Consider the following 27740-nt stretch of genomic DNA (forward strand, 5'->3'; position numbering starts at 1 on the left):
CTTCACCTTTTGCCAAATCTCTACTCCTTTTTAGTTCCTGCACATTTGTACAAATGTGAGAACCGCATCCAGTATCTAATACCCATGATGCAGAAGTAGATAAATTAATAACAAAAATACCTGAAGTTGAAGTCTCTACTCCATTCTTCTTATCTTCCAGGTACTTTGGGCAGTTCCTCTTCCAGTGTCCGATCTTACCGCAATGGAAGCAGGTGCCTTCTTTTGCTATGCCTCCACTAGGCTTCAAAGCAGCAGTGGATCTGGGATTGACAACTTCCTTGCCCTTCCCCTTATCACTCTGCTTAGTGGGCCTTTTGTTCTGTCTCTTTCCATTTCCGATCATCAGAATGGACTTCCCTTTTGACTTCAGATTCTGCTCGGCAGTTCTTAACATGGCGAGCAGTTCAGGAAGAGATTTGTCCATATCAATCATATTGAAATTTAGGACAAATTGACTGAAACTATCTGGCAACGATTGCAAGATCAAATCAGTTGCAAGTTCCTTTTCGAGGGGAAAACCCAATCTCTCAAGGTTTTCCACATACCCAATCATCTTGAGTACATGGGGACCTACAGGGGCTCCCTTAGCTAACTTGCTTTGAAAAAGGGCTTTTGAAACTTCAAACCTCTCATGCCTTGCTTGCTCTTGATAGAGCAACTTCAGGTGTTCGATCATATCGAATGCTGACATATTCTCATGTTGCTTTTGCAATTATGAGTTCATGGTAGCCAGCATGAGACAAGCAGTTTCATTGGCATCATCGACATGCTTCTTATAAGCATCTCTTTCTACCTTAGGTGCAGAACTAGGAGGTTCCTCTTCAGGAACAGGTGTCTCCAAGACATACAACTTTTTATCATGTTTGAGGATAATCCTCAGGTTTCGGTGCCAATCCAGAAAATTTGTCCCAGACAATTTTTCCTTATCAAGGATTGATCGCAGGATGTTGTTAGAGGTGTTTGCTGTCATGGTAATCTACATAAGGATTAATGAAAATATAAGTATCATTGACATATTCAATTAGGCCTTTAATTAAATATGCTCCCACTATTTTACTCAAAACAAATGACCCTCATCATTTGATTCGGAAAATCCCGTTGGAAGATTTTCTAGTGGGTCGAGATCCATATTTCACTTCGTTCTAAGTCCGCGTAGGCGGATTACACAAAACTAGGTTATTTAGGTAGGAACTCCTTCCAATTGTATCTCATACAACTCTCGAAAATTTTAGTTGGGTGAATAACTCCTTATTCCAATCCATCATATGGATCATTCCCAACTCTTGCTTCTAAACATATATATAATCTTATTATAATTTGTTTAGTTAAGTTTGACCCATTGTTTTAACAGTTGGATATTACAATTATCCCATCGCACCTTACTAATATATAGATCATGCACCTCGCGTAGGCGAAACCTACATTATCCATTACTAGTCTTGATGAGTGTTAAAACTTGGAAAGCATAAACTTAATATTTAATTTGAGGGAATTACAATTTTTCTGATCTCACCGGCTTGTTTATCATATAAACCGTCTCTCATATGCATCAACATACATTCACATGCATCAACATACATACAAACATAATGAAACAGTTATGGCCCCTAGCGCAATTGTTCTCCCAAGCCAATGAGAGAACCTAAGCTAACCTAACAACGATCTAAGCTTCTCCAAGCAAGATCTTCAAGGTTGTCCTCCTTTGGCACTGACTTCTTTGCTTTCTTCATATCATTACATTACATAAAAGAAACTCGTTTTACATACGAGGGAGTGAGATGAGAAAAGAAGTTACATTTGGGAGATTAAGAGAGAGGCACGACACGCAGGTCGTATTTTAAAAACCCAAAACAAAACAAAGGAAAACTAAGGCCATAACCGATCACCACAAGACAATAATAAACACTTTATTATTATTATTATTATTAATTCCTTTAATTAATTAAAATCAAATTAAATTTCAACGACCGATCACACTACACAGAGTTAGCCGGGGGTCCGCTGCCCGGACAGCGGGAACGGGTGTTCCGCTGCCCGGTCAGCAGACGGTGGTTCCGCTGACCGTTCAGCGGACAGGGGTCAAGGGGGCAGCGCCCCTGCTCGAAAATTTTAATGAACAATTCATTTAAAATTGACGTCGTTTTTCGTATCAACACTTGATACTTCAAAGCACTTTTTCTAGCCGAACGGGTGAATTTTTCCTTGCGTTAACCGGTTAACCATATGCGTTAACCGGTTAACACTGTTTGAAAACTTTTAGAAAATTCTTTTCTGCCTTGCGTTAACCGGTTAACCATATGCGTTAACCGGTTAACACTATTTGAAAATGTCTTGGAAAACTGTTTTCCGCCTTGCGTTAACCGGTTAACCAAATACGTTAACCGGTTAACACTGTTGAAAATCTCAAAATTTTTTATTTCGCACTGCGTTAACCGGTTAACCATACGTGTTAACCGGTTAACACTGTTCCAAAAATGTTTAGAAGGCTGTATTCAATTTCTCATTAACCGGTTAACCATACGCGTTAACCGGTTAACACTGTTCGGAAAAGTGTTTAGAACGCACAACTCTTGTGCAGTCAAACCCCAATCGCATAACTCTCTGACAACACAACCCTTGTGTCGTCACTAACCCTGATGCACCAATTTCAGACCGTCAAACACATCTCGATTGTTAATTCAGTATGATTGATCAACACGTCATTGCTTCACCATACTAATGTCGGATCAAGAAGCAAACGACCATTGATCGCTCAAAGGAAAACAATCATCGAGGGGTTGAATGAACGAAACGAGAACACTATATCATATATAATGTATTTTGCATCAGGATTACATATATCACATATATGTAACTTGATCGATCTCAATTTAACCTTTGATTCATTCCGTCTTTAATCACATTATTACAGAACAAAAACAGTTATCAGATTCATGGTTTCGTAAGTGGCTCTGATACCACTGAAGGAGAATAGCCATCCAAGGCGCAGCGGAATTTAAAAATTTCTCCATTTAGTGATCCTTACGAATGGGCATGATCAGTGATAGAATCGTTACCTCTTGTGGCGATTCAAACCTTTGGTGCAGATCTCTGATAATGATCAAAACCTTTGATACAGATCCACGGGGCGATCACGAACGTTAAACGATGACAACGTCTCTACTCAGTCCACACGAATGGATTCCTTCAATCACAGTGCTAGCTGTTATAAATGAAGGCTTTGAGTGAGAGAGATACGAAATTCCAACTCTTCAGTTGTGTTTTCTGTCTCAGTGAGTTGAGTGGCAATGCTTCTACCCAAGGGGTTCTATTTATAGAACCACTTGTGTGGGCTTCAAGCCAAAAAGCCCACTTAAGTGCATTTTGGCCCATATCTCATAATATGCCAAAATCACTTAAGTATTTGGTACCTTACCATATTTCGTATTCTACTTAAGTACACTGTACCTTACGATGTTCCTTAATCATTCTATCTCTCATCAATCCGTCCTTTGTGTGTGACCCTATAGGTTTTCGCGGCGTTGGCAATTATATTAAATCACGCATTTAACATAATAAACAGTGAGCGGTATCTAGCAACACATCACTGCTACCCAAGTCACAAAAATGTCATGTGATCTGACAAAACCTCCTGTGATAATAATTATGTGTATAATTACCCCTTTTCCCTTATGTCTATATTGAGCACAAGGTATAGACCGTGTCACCCTTGTCCAGTTCAATATTGGGCCCATAGACATTTATCCTGTTACGCAGGATTGGCAAATTCCATCTAGGACACTCATGTCCCTCAGCATGCTTCGTGGAGTACCCATCAACTGTCTTTATGGTTATCCAGTTACGGACAACGTTGGATTAGCAATAAAGCACTCGACTCTACATCTAGGATCCATAGTGGTTTCAGGTCGAAGAGTGGTATACACTATTATCACCATGAGAATAACTTATGACACATTGCATAACTTTCTATATAGTATTCTCATAGCGGGTCAATCCGGTATAAATATTACTCCTAGTATTCATACCTATGTTTAAGACTTGATAACTCTTTATCCATGATCCATGAGATGTGATCATCAGTCTACAAACATAATAGTCTTAATGCTTTAATGTTATCCCATTTCACATTAAAGCTCGACTACGGATACTTTAAGAACAATGCCCTTATGTTTAATGTGTTCTCATGACTAAGTCACACTTAATACATTAAACGGACTATCTATTCTAAGGACTTTATTAATCAACCATAATAAAGAAAATGCCTTTTATTATTAATAAATAATTCGATACAAGTACCAAAAGTATTGGCCTCTAGGGCTTACACCAACACTTGGCTGGATCCATCTTGGAGATCAGTAAGCTTGTGTGAGTCAGCATGTATTGTCTCAATCGCTTAGCAGCCCACGCAAGTGCACAACATGTATTTTCAAGCATTGAGTATCTCGACTCGCAATCTTTGAATTTCTTACTCAGGTAGTAGATATCATGCTCTTTCCTACCTGTCTCATCGTGTTGACCGAGAACATAACCCATGGGATTGTCTAGTACTGTCAAGTACATAATCAGCGGTCTCCCTGGGACTGGAGGCATAAGGATGGGAGGATTCTGCAAATACTCTTTGATCTTCTCGAAAGCCCTTTGGCAATCTTCATTCCACCTGATAGCCTGGTCTTTTCTCAACAACTTGAAAATTGGCTCACACGTGGCTGTTAGGTGAGAGATAAACCTTGCAATGTAGTTCAACCTCCCTAAGAAACCACGGACTTGTTTCTCTGTTCTTGGCTCAGGCATTTCTTGTATCGCTTTTACTTTGTCAGGATCCACCTAAATCCCTTTTCCACTAACAATAAAACCCATCAACTTTCCAGATCTTACCCCGAAAGTGCACTTGTTCGGATTAAGCCTCAGCTTGAATTTCCTCAAACGCTCAAACAGTTTTCGCAGATTCGCCAAATGTTCTTCTTCCGTCTAAGATTTGGCAATCATATCATCCACATAAACCTCGATCTCATGATGAATCATATCATGGAAAAGAGTCACCATAGCTCGTTGATATGTTGCCCCAGCATTTTTCAGACCAAACGACATCACCTTGTAGCAGAAGGTGCCCCATGGGGTTATGAAAGTTGTCTTCTCCATGTCTTCTGGTGCCATCTTGATTTGATTATAGCCAGAAAAGCCATCCATGAAGGAGAATACTGAGAACTGAGTTGTGTTATCCACCAAAACGTCGATGTGAGGTAATGGGAAGTCATCTTTAGGACTAGCTCTATTCAGATCCCGGTAGTCAACACACATCCGTACCTTTCCATCCTTCTTAGGTACGGGGACAATATTTGCAACCCATGGCGGATAATTGGTAACTGCTAGAAATCCTGCATCCAACTGCTTCTAGACTTCTTCCTTTATCTTGATAGCCATCTCTGGTCTCGTTCTTCTGAGCTTCTGCTTGACCGGAGGACAACCCTCTTTGAGAGGTAAACGGTGCACCACAATGTTTGTGTCAAGCCCTGGCATGTCCTGATAAGACCAAGCGAAGACGTCAACGTACTCTTGCAGTAATTCAATCAACCCCTTCTTCACATCATCTTCCAAAGCAGTCCCTATCTTGATTTCTTTCTTGACGTCCTTGGTGCCAAGATTAATCACTTCAGTAGACTCTTGATGCGGTTGAATGACCCTTTCCTCTTGTTTTAGCAACCTGGCAAGTTCTTCAGGGAGTTCACAGTCTTCATCACCCTCTTCTTCAGCTTGAAAGATTGGATTTTCAAAGTCGAAGCAAGCCATAGCAGAACCATTATCAATAGGATCCGGTGACGTGCATCTGCATGAGTGATGGTATGTGCTTATGAGTGTGAACAGTGAGTGAAAACTAACAAAACATTGCCAAATATTTTTTTTATTTTATTTTTGAAAACTGCAAAAATAGAAAGACAGTGAACAAAATATTTGAATGCAAAAAGACATCCTTTATTTATGATAAACAATGTAGGTATTCACATAGATGAGCCCTACAATGAGTAATTACGCCCTAGGCGGAACGTAAGACTTGGACATGCATGAATAAACAAGAAAAAATTACTCTTCAAGAAGAGTGACTTGGATAATCTCCTTAGAAGACCAATTGTTGATGACTTCACCCAGGACCCTCAGACGCACTCAGTTGTTGATGTCGCAATCACTATCCCCATCTTCATCGTTGATTGCAGAGATCTGGCCATACTGAATGATGCCAGCGCTGGAGAAAGTAATCGGCCCCTGACGAGTCTGAGGCGTTGAAACTGTAGAAGTCAGAGTTGGCTGATACCCAATCCCGAACTTGTCTTCTTTCATCGGTAACTCCAACAGACGTCCCCAACCAGGAGCAACACCTGAATCTACCAAGGCTTGTGCCTGCTTGAAGGACGAGATAGAGGCACCTACTTTAACCTCTTCCACCGGAGCTGCATCCTTGATCTGAACTGCCTCGAAGGCCTGACACAGGGTCTCATGAATTTCACCTTCTACTTCTACATACTTGAACGTAGACAGGTTACTTACCAGAATGTCCTCCTCACCACAGACGGTGATAATTCGTCCGTTGACCGGGAATTTGATCTTTTGATGCAAAGTTGAGGAGACTGCCCCAGCATTGTGGATCCAGGGACGACCTAGTAGGCAGCTGTAGGAAGGACTGATATCTATCACATAGAAGACAATGTTGAAGTTTTGTGATCCAATCATAATTGGCAATTCTACCTCTCCAAACACCGACCTCTTAGAACCATCGAAGGCTCTCACCACAAGATCAGAAGGCTTCAAGACCAAACCTTCTACTTCTAACCTTGACAGGGCTCTCTTGGGTAGCACATTGAGAGAGGAACCTGTATCCACCAGAACATATGATAACACGGTGTCTTTGCATTCCATCGAGATGTGAAAAGCCTTGTTATGATTGCATCCAGCTGGTGTCAAGTCAGAGTCAGTAAAGCCCAACCCGTTGCTTGCATGAACATTTGCAACGATCCCTTCCAATTGGTTTACTGAGATCTCCTGAGGCACATATGCAGCATTAAGAACTTTCAGAAGTGCCTCCCTGTGTGCCTCCGAACACAGCAGGAGTGAGAGAATAGATATCTTGGACGGCGTCTGAATCAACTGATCAACTACTTTGTAGTCGCTTTTCTTTATGATTCTCAGAAGCTCGTCCACATCCTTCGCAAAAGTAGGCTCTGAGCCAGCCTGGGGTGCAAAGGTACCCTCATTCACAACTTGCTTGCCTTTGGCTTTCGCCGCGACGTCAGCATTATCAGCTTGGGTAACGGGTGGTGAGAACAGTCTACCACTCCTGGTGAATCGCCCGATTCCACCAAAATTGTCCACTGCGGGATCTTTTATTTCCACCTCAAATTCAAACTTCTGATTCTGCACCTCCTCTATTTTCAGTGGTTGTTCCACTCCAAGATCGTGTGTATACACACTCCCCCCATAATGCCAAGGAATGGCCCTTTCACTGGTGAAAGGTAAAGGACCAGGGGTCATGATGGTCATAGTGGATAGTCGCACTGGTGGCACTGATTGCGCTTTTGGCACACTGATCTGAGCAGTTGGGTAGAAAATGGTTATAGTAGCAACATCACAGTCATACTCAGAAATCTCATTCATTGAAATGCAAGCATCCGAAACATCGGAATCAAGTTCAATTACACCAGAATCAACCACATTGTTTGGGATATCAACCACAACATCGGAAAAATTAAATACATCAACGGGAATTACACAATCAACAGGATCAACATTTGTGAATTCATCAGCAGCATCTTCAAACACCTCTTCAACAACCCCTTTAACGGACTCCTGGACAGACAAGTCTTCAGCCTGGAGGATACCATTGTCAAGCAAGGCCTGGATACCCTGATGCAGCTTCAAACAACCCTTGCTATGTGTATCACAACCCAAATAACCATTCCCACAACCGGGGAAAACATCGGCCTTCAGCAAGTAGTCTTTAATCTCCAACAGCGGAGTCTTCAACCTCAACACATCCTTGACTGACCTGACTTCTCCTTCCACCATATTAACATTTGCACCACCATGCTGCGGCATGGGATTGTTGACGACATTAGGTGCCGGCGCAAAGTTGATGGCCTTCGAATCAATGAGGTCCTGAACTACGTGCTTAAAAGCTTTGCAGTTCTCAATATTATGGCCAGGTGCCCCAGAGTGGAAGTTACACCTAGTGTTGGTGTCATAACCCACCGGAAGCCTGCCGACAGGAGGAGCCAAAGTGCGTAGCTGCATAAGTTGTAATTGCTGAAGGCTAGGGAGCAACTGAGCATACAACATTGGAAGAGTGTCGAAACGCCTGTCCATCATCTTTTGCCTTTGTTGGTAGGCGGGTCTGTTACCCTGTTGCTGTTGTTGGTATTGAGTTTGTTGACATGGTGGTTGTTGTTGTTGTACTGGTGCTGCAGCCGGAATGGTCACAGCCGCAACATAAGGCTGCTGATGATAGTTCTGGAAACTGTTCCTCCGGATACCCCTGCTCTGATAAGAAGACATAGAATTAACATCCCCTTCTCTTCTCTTCTGCCCTCCAATGAACGACTTCTTCACCCCTGATGATGATCCAACTCCATTCCGGATCTTGCACGTCTTCAAGTAATTCTCCACCCTCTCATCGGTAGAGACTACATCAGCAAAGTTGGAGGCGTTGCAACCCACCAGACGCTCTAAGTAAGGTCCGGGCAGAGTGTTCATGAACATGTTGTCCATTTCCTTCTCCAACATCGGAGGTTGAACACGGGAAGCTGTCTCTCTCCAGCGTTGAGCATATTCCCTGAAGCATTCATTGATTTTTAGAGACAGATTCTGAAGTTGGGTTCTGTCAGGCGCCATGTCAGCATTGTACTGATATTGCTTTACAAAAGCCTCAGCCAAATCCCTCCAGCAACGGATGTGGGCCCTGTCTAGCCTCATATACCATTCCAGGGATGTCCCAGCTAGGCTGTCCTGGAAGAAGTACATAAGTAGCTTCTCGTCGTCGGAGTATGCAACCATTTTGCGGAAGTAGGCTTGCACATGAGTCTTTGGGCAAGAGTTGCCATTGTATTTGTCAAAGACTGGGACTTTGAATTTTGGTGGCACCCTCACACCTGGGACCAGCCCCAAGTCAGCAACATCTACTCCGAGAGTATTCTACCCCTCCACTGCCTTCAGCCTCTCCTCCAATCTCCTAAACATGGGGTCCATGCCATGGCCCATGCCCAAGTCTTCCTGCATCAAGGTGAACTGATCGTCCTAATCATCATGGACGGGCTGTTGACCGGAGTTGACATGTGGGATCGGGGTAGGCCCCGGTCCACTGGGTCCGTTAACCTCTCCAGCTAGAGGATCAGTCACCGTCTCTGGTTGAGTAGTGGCGGGATTCCTTTGTATCATATGTCTGAGCTCTTGCTGTCCTTGAGCCACACCTTGAACCACATCCATGAATTGGTTCATGCGACTTCTCATCTCGGCGAGTTCTGCTTGTAGGCCCTTCATAGCTCTCTGTTGGTTTCTGCAGGTACCGTACCGGTGAATTCCTGAGTCAGCTATCCTGCTAGTGGAACACCAAACAACTGAGAACACTGCGGCGGTACCTGTTATGCAAGACATGCTATGGATATGCAAATGCAATGACATGTTTATCAATTCCAAAGGGAATTCTATCCCCTTGATTCCAGTCTCACATTTGATAAACAATGTAAGAAGAAAACCCCGACTAGAATCAAGAAGAAGATATGAACCCCTGGGAAAAGATAAACATGTGTTAAATGATATGAATGCAAAATGATGTGATGCAATGCAGTGACATGGAAATCAGGACTGTTGTATTTGCTTGAACATCTATCAGGTTGCACTGTCTGAAGAGAAACCCACTGAGGAATATGATACGAGACCCAAGTTCTGCTTCAGAAAACCGGGTTGGTTGAAGGTTAAGGTTTCCTGAATTTAGCCCGCCCCTTACTGGTAGGTTCTAAGAACAGAAGTTTGTCAGTTTTAGCCCTTCAGTCGAGAATAATACGTTTACCACTGAAGGTTTGGCATTATTACGGGATAAAAGACCTCCACTGACTCCCCTCAATAGGACATCCTAAAGCAAGTTCCCAGTCTCGGGGTCCTCGGATTGAGCAGCGGGAATGCGCCCACCAGAGCTAACATAAACGCGTCTCGGAGGAGAGGCCTTGACTGTGTCCTCGGGAAATGGTCACCAGAGTCGACGATTTCTAGAGGAACATCTGTCGTTATGGAACAACCATAGGACATAATATATCCAAAAGAAACCTCTTCTGGGTGTGGGTCTTCATGAACGACTTAACGGAGCAACATACTACGCAAGCCTCATGACTATCCACTCTAAAACCTATGTGTACGCTCAAGCCTGGGTAGTGGGCTTATCTCTCATAAAACATCCCACCCCAACAAACAATCAACCCAAAAGCAGATACAACATATGTACATAATGCAATAAGATAAAGCAGGTAAATGCTGAAAAATAAATAACTGTACAAAAGAATAAACACCCAACAAACAAGAAACCTACAAAAGCTAGGAGGGACTCGCTTAGGGAAACCGGGTCCCCAGCAGAGACGCCAGCTGTCGCAACCTGCGAAGAACACAACCGGCAAAAAAGAAAATGACAGAAGAGTCGCCACCGTGTGTTATTTATCTCAAAGGAGGGAAAGGAAACGCTCGAAGTAAACCTGGAGAAAGGAAAAGGAAAGACAAGGTCTCGCAACCAAATCTTGGGTTCGGGAGTCGATTATGCGAAGGGAAGGTATTAGCACCCCTACGCATCCGTAGTACTCTACGGGATCCACTCTTGTTGTTCTCGTCTAAAGGGTGTGTGTTTATCTAATGTACTATTGACTAAAAGAGGATCAAAGGAAAATTACTCGCACGGATGTCGCATCCACTGCATACGTATCTCATCTGAATATGAGAATCAGAGTCTTCGTAGCTCGGGTACCTATGGGTGAAAGAGATGTGTGCTCGCTAAGACGTCGCGTCTTATGCCTACGTATCTCATCTGGAATGAGAACCAGAGCAAGCCGTAGTTCATCTAACTACGGGAACAAGGGTCTCGATTGCAACTAGGGCAAGAGAAAGGGAATGTCTCGATCGCAACAAGGGCGAGAGAAAAGAATCGCAACGAGGGAGAAAGCAAACAAGGATTAGTTGTTAGTCGTCAGTCAAAAAAGGAACTCGGCAAGACATCACATCTTGTGCCTGCGTATCTCATCTGAACATGAGAATCAGAGTTGCCGTAGTTCGGCTATTGATAACACTAAAATTTACCGTATTTTCGACTCCGATTTCACATGCATTCTAGTTGTTTTATTATCATTTTATTGTGTTATTGGTATGTTTTCCTTTGTTTTCAGGTTTTTACTTTAATCGGAGCCCCGATCGAGAAAAGGAGCGAAAAAGAGCCAAAAACCCTAAAATTCAGCATTTTGCTCTTATGCCCTACCCAATGGCGGGCACCACAGACCAAGCCATGACGTGTCCAAGCTCAACTTCCCTCAACTCCCACGTTCTCCACTACATCCACTAAGGCGCCTCACTTTGGCCTTGTGGCGGGCGCCATGGCCTTGTGGCGGGCGCCACAAGAGGAAAACAATTTCCCTCCATTTTCAAGTTGAAGGGCATCCAAGTCATTTCCCTCTTTTTACTTGCTTATAAATAGAAACTCGAATTCACTTTTACAATCATCCAAACTTAGAGCAGAGGCAAACTCAGAGCAACTTTGTTTCACTTAGGCATATATTCAGTTTTATAAAATGGTAATCGCTTCGCATTGGGGTGTTACCACAATTGTGTAATCGAGTCTGTGATAGAGTCTGTAATCGAGTTTGGAGCACTTTGGAAGGAAGTTAATCCTGCCGCCATTTTCATTTCCGCATTGCAATTTATTCAACCCTCCGATTGGAGCAGGTTTTTATTACTTGTCTTTATCTTATTTATTTTCTCGCACTCGCTTTACTTTTATTTATTTCCCGCACTCGCTTTTACTTTATTTATTTCCTCGCACTCGCTTTACTTTTATTTATTTCCTCGCACTCGCTTTACTTTATTTATTTCCTCGCACTCGCTTTACTTTTTTTTATTTCCTCGCACTCGCTTTACTTTATTTATTTCCTCGCGGTCGCTTTAAATTATTTATTTCCTCGCACTCGCTTTAAATTATTTATTTCCTCGCACTCACTTTAAATTATTTATTTCCTCGCACTCGCACTACTTTTATTTACTTTCCGCACTCGCACTACTTTTATTTACTTTAATGCACTTTTACTTTACCATGTCTAACTAAATTTATAAGGTTAGAATGTAAGGATCATAATTGAACCGATAATCCGTACAATTGTTCGTAGAAACACTTAAGGGCTATTTTAACTTTCGACTTAAGTTTTCCCGCACTTCAATTCCGTTGGGTAAGATCGAAAGCCGTCCAACGTCTTTTTAAGCTTAATTGTTTTTAACTATTTCAAAAACAGCGAAAGCGCTTTGTCTAGTTCATTAGGAGTTTTTAACATAAAGAAGAAAAGAGATTTTAAAACTATTTTCGGACGCGTTTATAAGTTTAGAGTTTGGTTCGCGAGAACCTCTTTTGGTTAAGAAATCCAGGTTATAATACTTTTCAACTTAGTCAAGATACTATATTTCTTAAAAATAGGTTTACTACTCTAACGCAATGTGCGCCTTTTTATAAGTGACAATAAGAGGGTTTGATTAGGGAGTACAACTCGGTTCTGAATACGCGAAAGCGACAGTTCCTGTTAAATTAGTTCTTTTCAAAGTAGGAAACACTGCCCATAAGTAGCTCTATTAGCAAGTACTTGGATTATCCATTGATTATGTGAATTACATTCGACCCTGTCTTTATTAATTAAATCTATTTCAGCATTTTACTTTTCATTGCACACTCCAGAAACACCTATTTTGATTGTCTTTGATAAACACCATAACAATAGATAACGATAGATTGACACTTGATCTCTGTGGATTCGACAATCTTTTATATTACTCTGACGTGTTCGTATACTTGCGAAACACCGCATCAAGTTTTTGGCGCCGTTGCCGGGGACCAATTTCGTCAAATTTCATTTTCCTGTTGTTATATCGTTTAGACTTAGGCTATTTCCCGCCGGTCAATACGAAGAACTCGCAGCACCAGAAGTTTAAGCTTAGTATACCCTCTGGCGGAACCTGAACGTTACGCTCGCGCACGTTTATTCTTTCATAGAATTAAGAGAGCTATGGCCGAAGATCAAAACCAAAGACCTCTTAAGGACTTCGCTCAACCATCTAATGAAGAACCTAGTTCTAGTATAGTAAACCCAACCATCCCAGCTAATAATTTTGAACTTAAACCATCCCTGTTGCAACTAGTGCAGCAGAGACAATTCGCGGGTCTTGCTACTGAGAACCCAAACCAACATTTAAAAATATTTCTTCAATTAGCAGATACTTTTAAAACCAATGGAGCTTCTCCTAAGGCAATACGTTTAAGATTATTCCCTTTTTCCCTCAGAGATAAAGCCCTATCATGGTTGGATTCCCTTCCACCCAATTCCATTACGACTTGGGATAACCTTAGAAGAGTTTTTCTTGCTAGATATTTTCCCCCGAGTAAAACCTCCGTTCTTCGAAACCATATAACTAGATTTACCCAAAACCAAGGAGAATCGCTGTTCGAAGCTTGGGAAAGATATAAAGAGTTGTTACGAGCATGCCCACATCATGGCTTAGAAAATTGGTTAATCATTCAAACCTTCTATAATGGACTTCATTACAACACAAAGATGACCATCGACGCTGCCGCAGGCGGTGCTCTGATGAACAAACCTTATCCTGAAGTTAGTGCCCTCATCGAAGAAATGGCTCAAAACCATCAATCATGGGGAGTCGAACGAGCGACAGTTGAGAAGAAGGAAGCCCAAGGAGGAGTGCATGAACTAAGCTCTATAGACATGATGCAAGCTAAAATGGACGCATTAGCTCTTAAGGTCGAGCATATGTGCATAAACCCGAATACTGTAGCCGCAGTTTCGTAGGATTGTGAGATATGTGGAACCAAAGGACACCAATCTGCAGAATGCAGTCTATTAAACAAAACCCACTCTGAGCAAGTGAACTACACCCAAGGGAACCCATACTCGAATACCTATAACCCTGGATGGAGGAATCACCCGAACTTCTCCTATAAAAACAATAACCCTATTCAAAATAATGCACCCCTGAGACCTAGTTATCAAGCCCCTAGATCTAATCAACCTATGCAACATGTACCACCAAAACCGAGCCTTGAGAAAATTATGGAAAATTTTATCACCGCTCAAACCCAACAAAACAAGGAGTTCATGAACCAAAACATTCATGTTAACAAATTGATTACTCAGTTAGGAACCAAGGTTGACCAAATAGTTACTCATACCAAGATGCTTGAAACCCAGATCTCTCAGGTAACTTTAAACCAAGCCCCTCAGACTACACCTGGAGGACAATTCCCTGGACAACCTCAACAAAATCCGAGAGGACAAGCCAATGCCATTACCCTACGAAGTGGGAACGCTTATGATGAGCCACCAAACCCTAGACTGAGTGAACCCGAAACTTCTAAGGAATGTACCAAACCCATGGACGAATTAAAGGAACCAGAGGAATCTGAAAACCAGGAAGGTCGAGAAAAAGGAGAAGAACCTAAAGATAAAACTTACGTACCACCCCCGCCATATAAACCACCTATACCATATCCGCAAAGACTCAAACAAACCCAGATCAATAAACAGTATGAAAAATTTATTAAAGTTATAGAAAAACTTCATGTAGAAATCCCTTTCACAGAAGCCATCACCCAAATACCTTCTTATGCAAAGTGTCTCAAAGACATCCTTACCAACAAACGTAGACTTGACGATCCGAAGCCTTTGGAATGTAATGCTATTTCCGAGGACAAATTAGCAAAGAAAGATAAAGATCCTGGAAATTTCTCCATTCCTTGCCTTTTGGGTAATCATGTCATCGAAAAAGCTTTTCTAGACTTAGGAGCTAGTGTAAGCCTAATGCCTTTAGCAGTGTGTGAGAGGTTAAACTTAGGAGAATTACAACCCACTAAGATGTCACTTCAGTTAGCCGATAGATCCGTTAAATATCCGATAGGAATTTTAGAAGATGTTCCTGTTAGGATAGGTCAGTTATTTATCCCTACTGATTTTGTTGTCATGGAAATCAAAGAGGACAATGATATACCGATCCTTCTAGGTAGACCATTCTTATCGACTGCAGGAGCCATAATAGATGTCAAGAAAGGAAAGTTGACATTTGAGGTAGGTGACGAGAAAATAAAATTTATACTTTCGAAATTTCTTATGGCACCTGTGATGGGAGACTCGTGTTATGCCTTAGATATCATTGATGAATGTGTTAGAGAATTAGAACAAAAAGAAATTATAAAAACAATTAAGTTACCATCAACTCTCATAAGGGAAGATGATGACTTTAAGAAACCCTACATCGATGATAACCTTTACGAATGTTTATCCCTTACCCCAGATCCTATGCCATGCCCTAAGAAACCAACCTTAGAACTTAAGGAACTGCCTAAGAACCTGAGATATGAGTTCCTCGATGAAGAGATGAACCGTCCAATTATAGTTAGTGCTACCTTGAGCCAAAAGGAAACGAACCAACTTTTAGACGTTTTACGAAGATATCCCTCAGCCTTAGGATATAATATCTCTGACCTGAAAGGTATAAGCCCATCCGTATGCATGCATCGGATTTTGCTAGAAGAAGATTCAAAACCCTCTAGGGAACATCAGAGAAGAATAAACCCTATAATGAGTGATGTTGTTAAAAAGGAAGTTCTTAAGTTACTTGAGGCAGGTATAATCTACCAGATCTCGGATAGTAAGTGGGTGAGCCCTGTGCATGTAGTACCTAAAAAGGGAGGCATCACAGTCATGTAAAATGATAAAGGCGAACATGTAGCAAAACATTTAGAAGGAGGATGGCGGATGTGTATAGATTATAGAAAATTAAATAAAGCAACTAGGAAGGACCATTTCCCTTTACCATTTATAGACCAGATGTTGGAGCGTCTAGCCAGACACTCTTACTTCTGCTATCTAGATGGATACTCTGGATTCTTCCAAATACCTATCCACCCCGAAGATCAAGAAAAAACTACCTTTACATGCCCTTATGGAACTTTTGCCTATAGACAAATGCCGCTCGGCCTCTGTAATGCCCCAGCTACTTTCCAACGCTGCATGATGTCAATCTTTGCAGATTACCTAGATGGTATCATGGAAGTGTTTATGGATTATTTCTCGGTTTGTGGATTTGATTTCCACAATTGTCTTGCTAACCTTGAGAAAATCCTGGAGAGATGCGTGGAGGTGAACCTCGTGCTAAACTGGGAAAAGTGTCATTTCATGGTAACCGAAGGAATAGTTTTAGGACATATAGTTTCCGAAAAAGGTATAGAGGTAGATAAAGCTAAAATAGAAGTTATAGAAAACCTAAAACCACCAAAAACCATCAGAGAAGTCCGAAGCTTTCTTGGACACGCTGGATTCTACCGGCGTTTTATTAAGGACTTCTCCAAAATAACCAAACCCTTAACTGGACTTTTAATGAAAGATGCTGAATTCATTTTCGACGAAAAATGTAATGACGCATTTAATCTTTTAAAGCAAGCATTAGTATCGGCACCCATTATGAAACCACCTGATTGGTCTGAACCTTTTGAGATAATGTGCGATGCTAGTGATTATGCAGTTGGATCCGTTCTAGGATAAAGGAAAGATAAAAAAATTACATGCCATTTATTATGCCAGTAGAACCCTAGATGCTGCCCAACTTAACTACGCAACAACTGAAAAAGAATTACTCGTTGTAGTTTTCGCTATAGACAAATTTAGATCTTATCTAGTAGGAGCAAAAATTATTGTTTACACCGATCATGCTGCCATTCGTTACCTATTAAGTAAAAAAGATGCCAAGCCCAGGTTACTCCGATGGATTCTATTACTACAAGAGTTTGATTTAGACATAAGAGATAAAAAAAGGCACTGAAAATGTAATAGTCGATCACCTTTCTAGGCTAGAACATCTAAAACCAAAACTAATACCCATAAATGATGATTTCGCCTATGATAGACTCATCGCTAGAGTAGAAACCATTGAAGACGATAACCTAGATCCTTATGAGCACCCTCAAAATTCCTTAGCAATAAGTAACGTACCCTGGTATGCAGATTTCGTTAATTACCTAGCTGCTGATATAGTACCCCCTGATCTTGACTACCACCGGAAGAAGAAATTCTTCCACGATGTGAGAAACTTCTATTGGGACGAACCGCTCCTTTTCAAAAGGGGTAAAGATGGCATTTTTCGCTGTTGCGTTCCAGAAGAAGAGGTAAATAGTATTATCGAGCATTGTCATTCTGCACCTTATGGTGGACATGCGAGCACCTCTAAGACATACGCCAAGATTCTTCAAGCTGGCCTATTCTGGCCTACCATGTGGCGTGATGTCTATGCTTGCATTGTCAAATGTGATAGATGCCAACGCACTGGAAACATTTCAAGACGTGATGAAATGCCTCTAAGAAACATTCAGGAAGTAGAACTCTTTGACGTATGGGGTATAGATTTCATGGGACCTTTCCCACCATCCTTAGGAAATAGGTACATCTTAGTAGCCGTAGACTATGTGTCTAAGTGGATTGAAGCTATAGCTGCACCCACAAACGACACTAGGGTAGTAATCAAACTATTTAAAAACTATATATTCCCTAGATTTGGAACACCATGTTTAGTCATAAGCGATGGAGGATCACACTTTATATCAAGAATATTTGACAATCTTTTAAGAAAATATGGAGTTAGGCATAGAGTAGCAACTGAAGGAGAATTGCGACCCAAAGCGCAGCGGAAATTAAAAATTTCTCCTTTAGAGATCCTTACGAATGGTCATGATCAGTGATAGAATATTTACCTCTTGTGACGACTGAAACCTTTGGTGCAGATCTCTTGTGACGAAAACCTTTGATGCAGATCCACGAAGCGATCACGAACGTTGAACGATGACAACGTCTCTACTCAGTCCACACGAACGGGTTCCTTCAATCTCAGTGCTAGCTGGTACGAATGAAGGCTTTGAGTGAGAGAGAGCGAGAGTGATAGAAAACGAAAATAATGCAACCGCAAATTTTTGCTTCTGCACAAGGGTTCTATTTATAGAACCACTTGTGTGGGCTTCAAGCTAAAAGCCCACTTAAGTGTATTTTGGCCCATATCTTATAATATGCCCAAAATCACTTAAGCCCATGGTACCTTACCATATTTCGTATTCTACTCAAGTACACCGTACCTTACGATGTTCTATAATCCACTTAAGGGCACCGTACCTTACGGTATTCCTTAGTTACTCTATCTCTCATCAATCCGTCCTTTGTGTGTGACCCTGTAGGTTTTCGTGACGTTGGCAATTATATTAAATCACGCATTTAACATAATAAACAGTGAGCGGTATCTAGCAACACATCACTGCTACCCAAGACACGAAAATGTCATGTGATCTGACAATTCCTTATGTGATAATAATTATGTGTATAATTACCCTTTTGCCCTTATGTCTATATTGAACACAAGGCATAGACCGTGTCATCCTTGTCCAGTTCAATATTGGGCCCATAGACATTTATCCTGTTATGTAGGATGGGCAAATTCCATCTAGGTCACTCATGTCCCTCAGCATGCTTTGTGGAGTACCCATCAACTTTCTTTATGGTTATCCAGTTACGGACAACGTTGGATCAGCAATAAAGCACTCGACTCTACATCTAGGATCCATAGTGGTTTCAGGTCGAAGAGTGGAATACACTATTATCACCATGAGAATAACTTATGACACCTTGCATAACTTTCTATATAGTATTCTCATAGCGGGTCAATCCGGTATAAATATTACTCCTAATATTCATACCTATGTTTAAGACTTGATAACTCTTTATCCATGATCCATGAGATGTGATCATCAGTCTACAAACATAATAGTCTTAATGCTTTAATGTTATCCCACTTCACACTAAAGCTCGACTACGGATACTTTAGGAATAATGTCCTTATGTTTAATGTGTTCTCATGATTAAGTCACACTTAATACATTAAACGGACTATCTATTCCAGGGACTTTATTAATCAACCATAATAAAGAGAATGCCTTTTATTATTCGATACAAGTACCAAAATGTATTGGCCTCTAGGGCTTACACCAACAGCAACACCATACCATCCACAAACTAGTGGCCAAGTAGAAGTATCTAATAGGGAGATAAAACATATCCTAGAGAAAACTGTTTCTATTTCTAGGAGAGACTGGTCTCAGAAGCTTCAAGAAGCATTATGGGCCTATAGAACCGCTTTCAAAACCCCTATAGGAACTACTCCTTATCAACTAGTTTATGGAAAATCCTGTCACTTACCTTTCGAATTAGAGCATAAGGCCTATTGGGCTATTAAAACTTTGAATTTAGACTACCTAGCCGCCGGAGAAAAGCGTACCCTAGACATTCATAAACTAGAAGAACTTAGGCAATCTGCCTACGAGAATGCAAAAATATATAAAGAGAGGACAAAAGCCTATCACGACAAAAGAATAGTAAAGAAAAACTTCAATATAGGCAATTATGTTCTCCTTTTCAACACTAGGTTACGACTCTTCCCTGAAAAGCTACGTTCAAGATGGACTGGTCCTTTCGAAGTATCCAAGATTCTGAGATCCGGAGCCGTAGAAATCAAGAACGATACCTGTAGTCCATTCATTGTAAATGGACAAAGACTGAAGCTCTACGAAGGAGGAGACATTCCAGCATACTACTCGAGCCACACCCTGATTGATCCGCCGATTCCTACTACTACAGGTGTATAAATTCTAATCGTCAAGCTATTGACGTTAAACAAGCGTTGCGTGGGAGGCAACCCATGGTTTTTCTTTCATTTTACTTTTTCGCATTTATTTATTTTTATTTTATTTTATTTTATCATATTTTGCATTGAGACTAAGATTTGAATGGTTTGTATTTTCAGGATCACTTTCTTAACTTTTACAGGATGCAGGATTTTGATGACATGCACGTGGCCTATAGAGATAATGCTCAGAGGGAGCGCTACATCGCTTTGTATCAGCGCCCTATGGAACCCACACGTTATCCCGATCAGCACTGTATGGAGGCATTGGGTATCGAGCCGAGTATCCGATTCCTTAACCACCAGCTTCACTGGGACGAGTTTGCTGATGACTTGAGTAACACCTACAGGAACCTGACACTGGAGTTCCTGAGTTCATTCGACTATGACCCATACTCTGGACCAGATGGGTATGCTGCTTTCAGGCTTTTCGGAGTTGAGTACTCCTTCAGCCAGAAAGAGTTCGGCGACTTATTGGGTTTCCAGACCACTCCTGACGCTATCCCGGAGACACCTATGGGATATTTCCTGGGTAAGGAGGTGGAGAAGTTTTGGAGTGATATCTCAGGTGGCGGAAGCCAGGATCCATCTATGCAGCTGTCTCATGTCATACATAACCCCGCCTTCAGATACTTTCAGATGATATTAGCACATTCCTTCCTGGGAAAGCCGGATGCAGAGACACTACTGAGTGAAGAGGAGATCTTCCTATTATTTTGTGCATCCCAGTCTCGCCCAATAGCATGTGTGAAAATCTTATTATACAGTCTCAGCGGTATCTCCAGATCTACCGAAGGAGTCATCCATGTTGGCGGAATCATCACTCAGATTGCTGTCGCTTTAGGTCTGTCTCGCAAGCTGTTACATCTTCGGACCTACTGTGGATACACGACCATGGACATCGACTTCTGTTTGACCAGAGGATTGATGAGGAGAGCCTCTTTCCACCCATGTCAGTTCTGATTGCTAGTCGACAGCGAGGCTATCCATTACTTCACATTACCGGACCCTATGATGACCAGTGTGCATGATCCAGCGAATTGGAGTTATGCTCTTGAGGGCCAGGGAGAGACCGTTGAGGAACCGAGATCGCCACCCATTGCTGAATACACACTTACACCACCATCTCCCAGAATCACTGTTTTCTCTAATAATCTTTCATTGCAGACACCCGACATCCACACTCAGATTGCTGAGTGTCGTAGAGAGATCGCAACGCTTAGACAGGAGGTGGCTGACCTTACTTTACAGATGGGAGTGTCTGATCTCATCCATGCTACTGAAGCCGACTGTCTATATCAGGAGATCGCAGAACTCAAGCAAGAAGTAGCCATGCTCCATGGTTCCTCTCAGGAAGATGACATCCCAACTACATGATCTCACCATTTAATCTTATTTTATCTCATTTTTTATATTTCTCGTATTTACATAACTCATCTTATATTATCACATTTGGAATATTATATAAAATACATCTATATTATTATTTCTATTTTTATCTACATATTTTTTATGTTTATTTTATTTGCATTTTAATTTTTCAGTTATTTATTTATTTATATTTAATTTCTGTTTTTGTTTTTGTTTCAGTTTCACTTTTTATTTTAGTTTTTACTTTTATAAAATTATGCAAGTCAAAGATACTAGGAGAATCACAAGACAAATGCTATCCAGACCCCTCAAAGCCAAAAGACAAGAGAAGCCCAAACCAAAGGACCAAAATCTGGCCCAGCCAGATTTTGCCTTGTGGCGCCCGCCATAGACCCTGTGGCGCCCACCACAGCGTCTGTAAATGGTCGGGGCAGAACCCCTTTCTTCACCATTTTTGCAACTTACAACCTCCCAAACCCATTTTTTTCACCTTGGAAAAACATCCTTGAACCCCCAAAAAGCTCATACTTTTCTAACCACCACACCACACAAATCATTATTCCACTTTCCATTTTCGATTTCATCCGTCGGATTTTATAAAAATCCAACCTTTTCACAAACCACTTCATCTTCTTCATCACTTTTCAAGAGCATTCAAATGGAGTTTAGAGGATTCATTCTTCGAGGAGGGAAACCGGGGGATCGACAAAGAAAAATTATTGAACGGTTGCAAAATCGGGAAATCCTCCCGACAAGGTATGTTGACGAAAATTGTCTCTACACTTTAGGTATCTATCATAGCATATTTCATTTATTAGATAATTTAGGTTTGCATAATTTCTTTTCCAATAAAGAACCTACCTATGAGCGGTTGACAATTGAATTTTTGAGTTCCCTAATTTATATTGTCAACCTTAACACTGCTAGCACAGTTGGTACTGTCAAATTTAGAATGTTTGCTGTTGAATACCAATTCAGTACCGACGAACTAGCCAGCTTGTTAGGGATCCCTCATGGGGAAGGTGCTATTTGTGAGGCCCCTTTGGATTCCGAATGGTCTGTTGAGGTATTTTCCTTCTGGGAGCGTTTATCAAACACTTCCATAAACTCTTTTGAAGGAGTTCTTGCCTCAACTATCCATAACCCGACCATCAGAGTTTTTAGATATCTGTTGACATGCATTATTTTTGGCCGGGAGAATCCAAATAAGGTTAATGCTAGAGAGCTTCTATTTTTACAAGGAAGCCTCACAAATAGATGTATTAATTCGGTCCCGTTCATGCTTGCTCATATGATTTTAACTGTGAATAAAGCGGGACCGATTTCTTTTGGTGGATTGATTACATCTATTGCTCGGGCACTTAACCTGAACGATGAGATGGCTACCCTAAAACCCTTACCTCCTCGCACAATTAACCTAAAATTTCTGAGAGACATGAAATTGTGCCGCTCGAGGAGAGAAGGAGGCTATATGCTTATGGTTCATGGTGTAGCCATCCCGTCTGTTGTTTTACCGTGCACTAGACGTACATATGTACGAGATGAAAGGAATTGGACCTATGATTTAGATGCTCCACCTGTTTTGGGTCCTCTTCCTCCTAATATTCCTGATGAGGCGGGACATGACACTGATGATGAATATGATCGGAGAGAGAGATATCCCGTACCACATGTGTCCCCCCATCATCCTTCACCATCACACACCGCACCATCTTCTTCTTCTGCAGGTATCACTCCTGGCTTCTATATTACAGAGGAGATGTGGCGTGACCACATGGCTAGAGAGCAAAGGCGTGACGACCTCCTCTCTACCCTCCAGCAACAAATGACGGATAATGTGAACTTCATGCAAGAATCGCAGCGGAGGACAGACAGGTCCTATGGCACTGTTCTACAATCCCTGTAAACGATCACAGATACACAGGCCCGTCAACAACACTACTGTAACACCCTTCTAAAATACCCCAAAAATTTTATTAAAATAATAAACATATAATCAGAGTAATAGTGCACCAAGGGTGTCACACAAACATTCCACACCATTTAAACAATATAACAATCATGCTCTTTTATTTAATTTAAATATAAAGTATTTGCACAATTTCGCAGCGGATAGAGATCAACTCAATCATGCAAAACATGTAACATCACATGTAATTCAGTTCAACCACAACAACAATAATAATCAAAGTGTTCCCGCCCGATGTTACATCTATCAGAGCATGACCCACTAGGGAGACTACACTAGACTCCAAGCATTTGCTTCTACTCAACTCATTTCTCGTTACCTGAAAAATAGTTGTAAGGGTGAGTTCCTCAATCAATATAATAAGCATTATAAAACAACATGTAATGCCAAGTAATTAACACATCAATCACCCTAATTGCAATACACATTCAGTAATAGCTCATTGGCTTAAACATCATACTCAACATCAATATACAATACCAGTATAATCTCAAGTCATACTTAACAACAACACAACACACGTATAATATTGGAACACATCCATTCATATTATACGCCATACATATTTTTATGCAATGAGACTCTACACATGCGGTACCGACTATTCTCGAACATATAGTTCAAGCTCACCGATCCCTCCAGATACGGCTACTAAGCTCACTAGTCCCACTCATTTGAGACCTAGTGACTCACTCACTAATTCCTCACCATGGGAATTAGCTACAGCCCCGAAGGCTAGACTATGCACACTAATCATCTAGTATGCAAACATCAACAACAACCCACAATGGTTCACTCACTAATTCCTCACTATGGGAATTAGCTACAGCCCCGAAGGCTATGCCATGCATGCTAATCATCTAGCAATGCAACATCAACAATAATTCAAGAATAAACATATGCTCACACTCTGGGCCATACAACAGTCCATTCACACATACATGCATAATATACACATTCACAGCATCATGTACATCATTATACATCATCAATCTTTCATCACATAAGCATGTCAGATTATGCCAAACAACAACCACAATATTAGTACATTTCAATATTGCATATACTGCTCAAAACAGCGGGAATTTATCCCTATTACACCATAGGCAACATAGGCCAATCCTCAATTAGGTACACCACATTTAAAAACAATAATTTTTCACTCTGCAACAGTGTTAACCGGTTAACGCCCTGGGTTAACCGGTTAACGCAGGCAAAACTCACTTTCTGGCAAAACGCAACAGCGTTAACCGGTTAACGCCCTGGGTTAACCGGTTAACGCAGGCAAAAACTCAATATTTTCACATTTCAATACAGTGTTAACCGGTTAACACCCTGGGTTAACCGGTTAACACAGACCAAACAACAATTCCTGCGCTAACACACGGCAGAATGCAGAATTCCGCCGTTGGAGGACTTCCGGACCTCCGATTCCGATTCCGTAAACAGCTATACGATCGGGAAAACATTACTCACACAAATACCGATTTAATTTCAACTTTCAGCACAGTTCATCCAACAACATTTCAACATTTACAAATCCCAATTAGGGTCGAATTAACGGCTTATCACTACCCATGACATATTATCCCAAAATACCCATTAATCGACGATAAACCCCCCTTACCTTAACAATCCGGCGAATCTTTGAGCTTCAAGCCTTTCTGTTCTTCAACCTTTTCTCTTCATCTCCTTTCTCCCCTTCTCTGCCCTTTTCCCTTTTCACGATTTTCTCTGTTTTTCACGTGAAATGTTTTTACTCCCAATGGGACTTTTTCCTTAATTCCAACTTATATATATTTTCCAAATAATAATAATTCAAAAAAAAAAATAATAATAATAAAATTTCCAATTATTTAATTAAATTAATAATTAAATTATTAACTCAATTCAAATAATTATTTTATTATTATCGGGGTGTTACAACTCTCCCCCACTAAAAGAGTTTTCGTCCTCGAAAACATACCTCAAGCGAACAACTCTGGATAAGACTCCTTCATCTTACTCTCCAGTTCCCAAGTCACGTTGCCACCTGCTGGTCCTCCCCAAGCTACCTTCACCAAGGCAATCTCTTTACCCCGCAACTGCTTCAACTCTCGATCCTCGATCCTCATAGGTGATGTTTCAACAGTCAGGTTATCTCTCACCTGTACATCATCTGTTTGGACTACATGCGACGGATCATGAATGTACCTCCTCAACTGAGACACATGAAAAACTTCATGCAAATTCGCAAGCGACGGCGGTAAGGCGATACGATAGGCTACTTCTCCTATCCTCTCCAAAATCTGATAAGGACCAATAAATCGAGGTGTCAACTTCTTCGACTTCAAAGCTCGACCAACACCAGTTATCGGAGTGACGCGAAGAAACACATGCTCTCCCTCTTGGAACTCAAGTGACTTCCTCCTCTTATCGTGATAACTCTTCTGACGACTCTGAGCAATTCTCATCTTCTCCTGAATCATCTTAATCTTTTCCGTAGTTTGTTGAACAATCTCCGGTCCAACCACAACACTCTCACCGGACTCATACCAACATAAAGGTGTCCGACATCTCCTACCATACAAAGCTTCAAACGGTGCCATACCAATGCTCGAATGAAAACTATTGTTGTAGGTGAACTCAATCAAAGGCAAATAACAATCCCAAGCACCTCCTTTTTCTAAAACACAAGCTCTCAAAAGATCCTCCAGTGACTGAATCGTCCTCTCAGTCTGACCATCAGTCTGCGGGTGATATGCAGAACTCAATCTCAGTTTAGTTCCCAAAGCCTTCTGCAAACCTTCCCAGAACTTCGATGTAAATCTAGGATCTCTGTCCGAAACAATACTAGACGGAATACCATGCAAACTTACAATCTTCTCAATATACAACTCGGCTAATCTCTCTAACGGATAATCCATTCTGATCGGAATGAAATGAGCCGATTTTGTCAACCTGTCAACAATCACCCAAATAGCTTCAAAATTCCTACTTGTCCTCGGTAAACCCGAAACAAAATCCATACTGATACTATCCCACTTCCACTCTGGAATAGCCAACGGTTGCATTAGTCCAGACGGCTTCTGATGCTCAATCTTTGACTTCTGACAAGTCAAACAAGAATAAACAAAACTCGCAATTTCTCTTTTCATTCCCGGCCACCAAAATAACTTCTTCAAATCATGATACATCTTCGTAGCTCCAGGATGAATACTTAAGCCACTACGATGTCCCTCCTCAAGAATACTCTTCTTAAGCTCAATAACATTCGGAATACACACCCGACTACCAAATTTCAAAACACCATTCTCATCAACTCTGAATTCACCACCTCGACCTTGATTCACTAAAGTCAACTTATCAACCAAATGCATATCGGATTTCTGACCCTCTCTGATCTCCTCCAGAATACCACTCGTTAACTTCAACATTCCCAATTTAACACTGTTGTGAGTACTCTCACACACCAAACTCAAGTCTCTAAACTGCTCAATTAAATCCAATTCCTTAACCATTAACATAGACATATGTAATGATTTCCGACTCAATGCATCAGCCACTACATTTGCTTTACCCGGATGGTAATTCAACCCAAAATCATAATCCTTCAGAAACTCTAACCATCTCCTCTGTCTCATATTCAGCTCTTTCTGATCAAACAAATACTTTAAACTCTTATGGTCACTGAAAACCTCAAATCTTGATCCATACAAGTAATGCCTCCACAACTTCAAAACAAACACTACAGCTGCCAACTCTAAATCGTGCGTCGGATAGTTCCTTTCATGAACCCTCAGCTGTCTCGAAGCATAAGCTATAACCTGCTTATTCTGCATCAACACACCACCCAAACCCATCAATGAAGCATCACAGTAAACTTCAAATGGTTCCGACGAACTCGGTAACGTCAAAATAGGAGCAGTAGTCAACCTTCTCTTTAACTCTTGGAAACCTTCTTCACATTTTGAGTCCCAAACAAACGCTTGCCCCTTTCTAGTCAACATCGTCAACGGTAACGCCAACTTAGAAAATCCCTCAATGAACTTCCTATAATAACCAGCCAAACCAAGGAAACTTCGAATCTCAGCAACAGACTTCGGAGCTTCCCACTTAGATACCGCTTCTATCTTAGAAGGATCAACAGCAACACCACCTCTTGAAATCACATGACCAAGAAAACTAACTTCTTCTAACCAAAATTCACACTTGGATAGTTTAGCAAATAACTTCTTTTCTCGCAGAACTTCTAAAACCACTCTCAAATGCTCAGCATGCTCTTCTTCAGATTTCGAATACACCAAAATGTCATCAATAAACACCACAACAAACTTGTCTAGGTACGGATGGAAAATCCTATTCATATACTCCATGAATACTCCAGGCGCATTAGTCACACCAAAAGGCATTACAGAAT

The 27740-nt window shown here is 41.2% G+C and overlaps 1 non-coding gene across 1 annotated transcript; it reads right to left on the reverse strand.

Annotated features, from left to right (window-relative positions):
• Positions 1 to 13664: 13664 nt before the first annotated feature.
• On the reverse strand, positions 13665 to 13771 carry LOC127098935 (small nucleolar RNA R71). Its single transcript, XR_007793618.1, has one exon. It is a non-coding gene; the product is annotated as a small nucleolar RNA R71 (small nucleolar RNA).
• Positions 13772 to 27740: the final 13969 nt, after the last annotated feature.

Source organism: Lathyrus oleraceus, chromosome 6 (assembly GCF_024323335.1).
Source record: "Lathyrus oleraceus cultivar Zhongwan6 chromosome 6, CAAS_Psat_ZW6_1.0, whole genome shotgun sequence".
NCBI lineage: Eukaryota > Viridiplantae > Streptophyta > Magnoliopsida > Fabales > Fabaceae > Lathyrus > Lathyrus oleraceus.